Source organism: Triticum aestivum, chromosome 3B (genome assembly GCF_018294505.1).
Source record: "Triticum aestivum cultivar Chinese Spring chromosome 3B, IWGSC CS RefSeq v2.1, whole genome shotgun sequence".
NCBI classification, from domain to species: Eukaryota; Viridiplantae; Streptophyta; class Magnoliopsida; order Poales; family Poaceae; genus Triticum; species Triticum aestivum.
Window position 1 is genome coordinate 64166523 of NC_057801.1, and position 6716 is coordinate 64173238.

The following is a 6716-nucleotide window of genomic DNA, read 5'->3' on the forward strand; positions in this document are numbered from 1 at the left end:
ATGGTTGAGACGTAAAGATCGATATATTGGACGACTATATTCGGAGTTCGGAAAGGTTCCGAGTGATTCGGGTATTTTTCGGAGTACCGAAGAGTTACGGGAATTCGCCGGGGAGTATATGGGCCTTATTGGGCCATACAGGAATAGAGGAGAGAGGCCATAAGGAAGGAGGCCTGCGCCCCCCTCTGGTCCAAATTGGACATGGGGCGCAGCCCCCTTTTCCTTCTTCCTCTCCCCCTCTTTCCCCTTCTCCTACTCCAACAAGGAAGGAGGGAGTCCTACTCCCGGTGGGAGTAGGACTCCCCTTGGCGCGCCTCCTCCCTAGGCCGGCCGCCTCCCCCCTAGCTCCTTTATATACGAGGGCAGGGGGACACCTCATGGACACAACAACAATTGATCCTTTGGATCTCTTAGCCGTGTGCGGTGCCCCCCTCCACGATAATCCACCTCGATAATATTGTAGCGGTGCTTAGGCGAAGCCCTGCGTCGGTAGAACATCAAGATCGTCACCACGCCGTCGTGCTAACGGAACTCTCCCTCGATACTCGGCTGGATCGGAGTTCGAGGGACGTCATCGAGCTGAACGTGTGCTAGAACTCGGAGGTGCCGTAGTTTCGGTGCTTGATCGGTCGGGCCGTGAAGACGTATGACTACATCAACCGCGTTGTTCTAACGATTCCGCTTTCGGTCTACGAGGGTACGTGGACAACACTCTCCCCTCTCATTGCTATACATCACCATGATCTTGCGTGTGCGTAGGAATTTTTTTGAAATTACTATGTTCCCCAACAAAGAATTATGCTAGGTAGCATTCCACATCAAAAATTCTGTTTTTGTCATTTACCTACTCGAGGATGAGCAGGAATTAAGCTTGGGGATGCTTGATACGTCTCCAACGTATCTATAATTTTTTATTGTTCCATGCTATTATATTACCCCTTTTGGATGTTTATGGGCTTTATTTTACACATTTATATCATTTTTGGCACTAACCTACTAACCTGAGGCCTAGCCCGTATTGCTGTTTTTTTTGCCTATTTCAGTATTTCGAAGAAAAAGAATATCAAACGGAGTCCAAACGGAATGAAACCTTCAGGAGCGTGATTTTTGGAACGAACATGATCCAGAAGACTTGGAGTGCAAGTCAAGAAGCAGCCGAGGCAGCCACGAGACAGGAGGGCGCGCCCCCTATCTCGTGAGCCCCTTGGGCAGCCACCGACGTACTTCTTCCTCCTATATAATCCTACGTACCCCGAAAACATCCAGGGAGCCAACGAAACACAATTTCCACCGCCGTAACCTTATGTATCCGCGAGATCCCATCTTGGAGCCTTCGTCGGCGCTCCGCCGGAGGGGTAATCGACCATGGAGGGCTTCTACATCAACACCATAGCCCTTCGATGAGTTGTGAGTAGTTTACCACAGACCTTCGGGTCCATAGTTATTAGCTAGATGGCTTCTTCTCTCTTTTTGGATCTCAATACAATGTTCTCCCCCTCTCTTGTGGAGATCTATTCGATGTAAACTCTTTTTGCGGTGTGTTTGTCGAGATCCGATGAATTGTGGTTTTATGATCAAGTTTATCTATGAGAAATATTTGAATCTCCTCTGAATTCTTTTATGTATGATTGAGTTATCTTTGCAACTCTCTTCAAATTATCAGTTTGGTTTGGCCTACTAGATTGATCTTTCTTGCCATGGGAGAAGTGCTTAGCTTTGGGTTCAATCTTGCGGTGTCCTTACCCAGTGACAGCAGGGGAAGCAAGGCACGTATTGTATTGGTGCCATCGAGGATAAAAAGATGGGGTTTATATCATATTGCATGAGTTTATCCCTCTACATCATGTCATCTTGCTTAATGCGTTACTCTGTTCTTTATGAACTTAATACTCTAGATGTAGGCAGGAGTCGGTCGATGTGTGGAGTAATAGTAGTAGATGCAGGCAGGAGTCGGTCTACTTGTTGCAGACGTGATGCCTATATACATGATCATGCCTAGATAATCTCATAATTATTCACTTTTCTATCAATTGCTCGACAGTAATTTGTTCACCCACCGTAATACTTATGCTATCTTGAGAGAAGCCACTAGTGAAACCTATGGCCCCTGGGTCTATCTTTTATCATATAAGCTTTCAATCTACTTTTGTTTGCATCTTTACTTTTTGCATCTATATTATAGAATACCAAAAATATATTTATCTTATCATACTATCTCTATCAGATCTCACTTTCGCAAGTGGCCGTGAAGGGATTGACAACCCCTTTATTGCGTTGGTTGCGAGTTCTTTGTTTGTTTGTGTAGGTGCGTCGGACTTTTGAGGAGCCTCCTACTGGATTGATACCTTGGTTTTCAAAAACTGAGGAAATACTTACGCTACTATTGCTGCATCACCCTTTCCTCTTCAAGGAAAACCAACGCAAGCTCAAGACGTAGCATGGTCGCGGGAGCCCCTAGCACCACATAATCTCAGGTGTCCCCTAGCGTCGTCTCTCTTGAAAGCACCTTCTTCATGGCGTCAATCTTTGCTCGAAGAAATACTCCAAAGACTTCGGTAAAGACGCTGCAATTGGACTGAAGCAACGGTGTTGTCACTCATTACCAATAATGATATTTGAAAGCGCTTTGAGTCGCCCACCCAAAGAGATGGGGAGCCTTGATCGATCAAAGTACTTGGGGCGGGATGATCCACGAGAAGTGCAGGCCATCGAATTACTATATCTCGTTAGATCTGAATAATCAGATCCACGAGGACACAAAACTCTCTAACCTCATGGCACCACCAAATGAGAGGAAATTTATTCTCATAAAACTATGATGATCACTAGACGATGGTGAAGAACATAGAGGTCTTGAAGATCCGAGCCCCCCCCCCCACCCCTACCCCACCTCTCAGTGCCAAGATGGCAGCCGGAGGCGAGGGGACCTAAATTTCTCAGATAACGGCTGCGGCGCGAGAAACCCTAGAGATGCGTCCGTCCAGATTTTGTCTATTTTTTTCATTTTTCCTTCAGTTTTTTTTTGTTTCTCAAGGATTTCTTTTGTTTTCATTGGTTTTCTCTTCGTTCCTTCATTTTTTCCTGACGAAATATTTGGTTCATTTTTTCCTTAGCACTGATTTTTTTTCCCTTTCATTCTTTCTTCAATGGTTCTTTTTGCACTTGTTTTTTGCTACTTTTTTTGTTTCCTTTTTATTTAGTAATTTGGTTTTCTTTTTTATTTTCTTTGTTTATTTCGGTTTTAATATATGTAAACAACCTGCTTCCAATACACATTTAACATTTTTAAAATACAAGTTTAACACCTTAAAATACATGGTCAACATTTTTTATACATATTTTCCATAATTTTCAAGTGCTTGATTAATATTTTAATAATACAAGATTAACATTTTCTGAATACATGGTCAACATTTTCTGTATTCAAATTTTAACATTTGTAAATTCTTCATTAAGATTTTTTGTATACAAGACTAACATTTTTCCAATACATGGCCAAAAAATTTATATACAAATTTAACATTTTACAAATACTTGTTTAACATTATTTCAATGCTTTATTACAATTTTGTATATACATGATCAAATTTTTTCATATACATTGTCTATTTTTTGTATAAAATTTTGTATACATTAGATAATGTTGTTTATACATAATTAACATTTTTCAACTACTTGGTTAACATTTTTATAGTACATAGTGAACAATTTTTTATACACATTAAAAAATTACATAGTTGATTAGCTTTTCTTCAATACATGATTAACATCTATGAATATATTATCATAATCTTTTCTATACATATTTAAGCATTTTCAAATGCTTGATTAGTATTTTTCAAATACAAGTAGATTTTTTTAATACATAGTCAAAAAAATTCTATATACATTTACCATTTTTCAAATGATTGATTAACATTTTTCAAATGATTGATTAATATTTTTCAAATATTTTTTAGTATTTATTTTAAATGCTTGATTAATATTTTTGAAGTACATGATCAACTTTTTTGGCACATACTGTATATTTATTTATACATTTTTTGTGCACATGAGGTACATGTTTTGTATACACATTTAACATTTTGCAAGTGCTTGATAACATTGTTCTCAATGTCTTTAGTTAAAGTGTTTTTGTAATATATTTATTTAGAATATTTGAAAGTATATACGAAAGTAAAAAAAGAAAAAAGTGAAAACAAAAAAAAAGAAAACGAGGTTGTGGCCTCCTGCGCGCCTGGCCTACCCCATTTAAGTAGAAGCATGACGAGAGGATGCTAGATCTTCTTGTAAGGAAGACATACAGCTGCCCAACGAAGAGTGCTATGAGTATTTTTTCTGAGTCAGTCTCGTGAAGCTTTATTCATGTAACTATAATGTTTACAGGTACAAAAAGAAGATCGCCGGACTGGCCAAACCATACATGGCTGCCAAACCCTAATGATAAAGCATGCTTAGCGAGATTGTGAGCCTCGGTATTCGAGGCTCTATGCTCGTGAACTATATTACAAGAAGTAAACGAGGTCGAATGATCTATGATTTCACAAATGATAGCTCCACACTCCGCTGTTGATCCTTGCTTTGTTCCGTACACCATATTCTTGCTGTCCAGCCACGTGTATTTTTTTCTCATAAAGATCGCCCGCCAACAAGCCAGGGCTTCTCTTAGTTCCAAAGCCTCTAGAATCTCAGGATCCGAAATGTTCCTAAATGTTATGCATGAAGCTCCCAGAAAAGTACCTCCCACGTCACGACACAAAGCCGCAACTGAGCCATAGCTTTCATTCCTCGTTACTGCCGCATCGGTGTTCATTTTCACATATTCCAACGGTCGTGCAATCCACACCTGCGCTCTGGCCGGCTGATTCCTTGCTTGAGCAATAGCTGGCTGCTTAAGAGACTCCAAGTCAACAAGAAAATGGTTAATGAAAGAGAATGTTGACATCAGACTTTGGAAAATCTCATCGTGTATAGCTTTCCTCTTATCTCTCCAGATTGCCCACAAGGTGACCACCAATCTTGTGAAATCAATTTGAGCCAGAGTTTCGTGCATCAGAAACAACCAGTCCTTCGCTTCCAGCTCCAAGTTTGCTTGAATATGCTCCATCATCCCAGAAGAAGCTAGTGCTCAGACACTACCCGCCATATGGCAATTGACCAGTGCGTGCCTCCAACTGTCAGAAGCTGAATAAATAGCACAGACCAAAGAAGCCTACATGTTGTTGGTAATGAATTCTGGCAGAAATTCCATAAAAAGTTCTTCAACTTCGATGCAACATTAATCTACCATAGATTAGACCACCTCTTCGCCTCGACTGCAACATTCGGAGGGCTTTCAGAATTTTCGAGCCAACTTTCCCTCTGCAGTTTTGTTTTCACGAGCATTCTATAAACCGAGCTAACTGGAAATCTCCCACGGTGATCAGCACCCCAAGCCCAGAAATCAGCAACCTTGCGAGTACATAGTGGGATCCTTAGTATGCTTTGGGCGTCATAAGGATTAAAGGTGGCCCATATCAGATCTTCTCTCCAAGTGGCTGAAGTGGCATCAATTAATTCTGAAACTAGTTCAGGCGGGTGAGCAACCATCGCGTTCAAAGGTCGTTTAACTCCCTCTCGGGGGAGCTAGTTATGCTCCCAGATCTTTGTTTCTTCTCCAGTTCCAACTCTTCGAATGATGCCCTGGGACAAGATGTCCCGCCCATCTAGGATCGTGCGCCATACCTGAGAGGGATGACCGCCTAGGCCTGCTTCTAAAATGCTCGTGGCGGGAAAATAAACTGCCTTGCACTGAGTGTCATAGGCTCCTGAAGGAGCCGCCACGCCTGCCTCGCCAAGAGAGAAAGGTTGAATAGCGCCATGTCACGGAAACCTAGGCCTCCTAGATGTTTCGGCTTTGTGCACACGTCCCAAGAGACCCAACATGGCTTTCTCCTTCCTCTCCTACTGCCCCACCAAAACTGTCTTAGAGATGTTATGCTTTCACAAACTCCTCTTGATAATCTGAAACAGGCCATCGAGTAGATCGGGATAGCTTGTGTAATTGCCTTAATCAGAACCTCTTTGCCAGCATAAGATAACAACTTTTCCATCCACCCTTTAATCTTCTCCCAAACTCTATCTTTCAAATATTTGAAAGTGCCATTTTTTGAGTGTCCCACATCAGTAGGCATACCCAAATACCTCTTGCTAAGTTGTTCATTGTGAACATTGAGCGTTCCCTTTATGCCATCCCGCACTGTTTGAGGGAAGCCCTTACTGAAAAAATAGAAGATTCGTCATTGTTCACCCTCTGGCTAGACGCATTATAGTAGATATCCAACAAGTTTGACACTGCAACTGCTCCATCAATACTTGCCCTGAATAGCAGCATGCTATCATCAAAGAGAAGGTGGTTGACAACCAGGGCTGTCGGCGCCACCTTAACTCCCACAAAACTAGATGACTATGAACTGAGTTTCAAAAGGCACAGGAGGCCCTCCACTGCGATCAATAAAGGATAAGGAGAAATTTGGTCTCCCTATCGAATCCCTCTAGAAGGTTTAAACTCATCAAGTTTTTCACCATTGAACAACACTGCAAAAGAAATTAATTTCACCATCCCCATCACCATCTTTATCCATTCTGGGGAAAATCCCAGTTTGCCCATTATTGCTTCCAAATATGTCCATTCCAGCCTATCATAAGCCTTCATCATGTCCAACTTTAGGGCACAA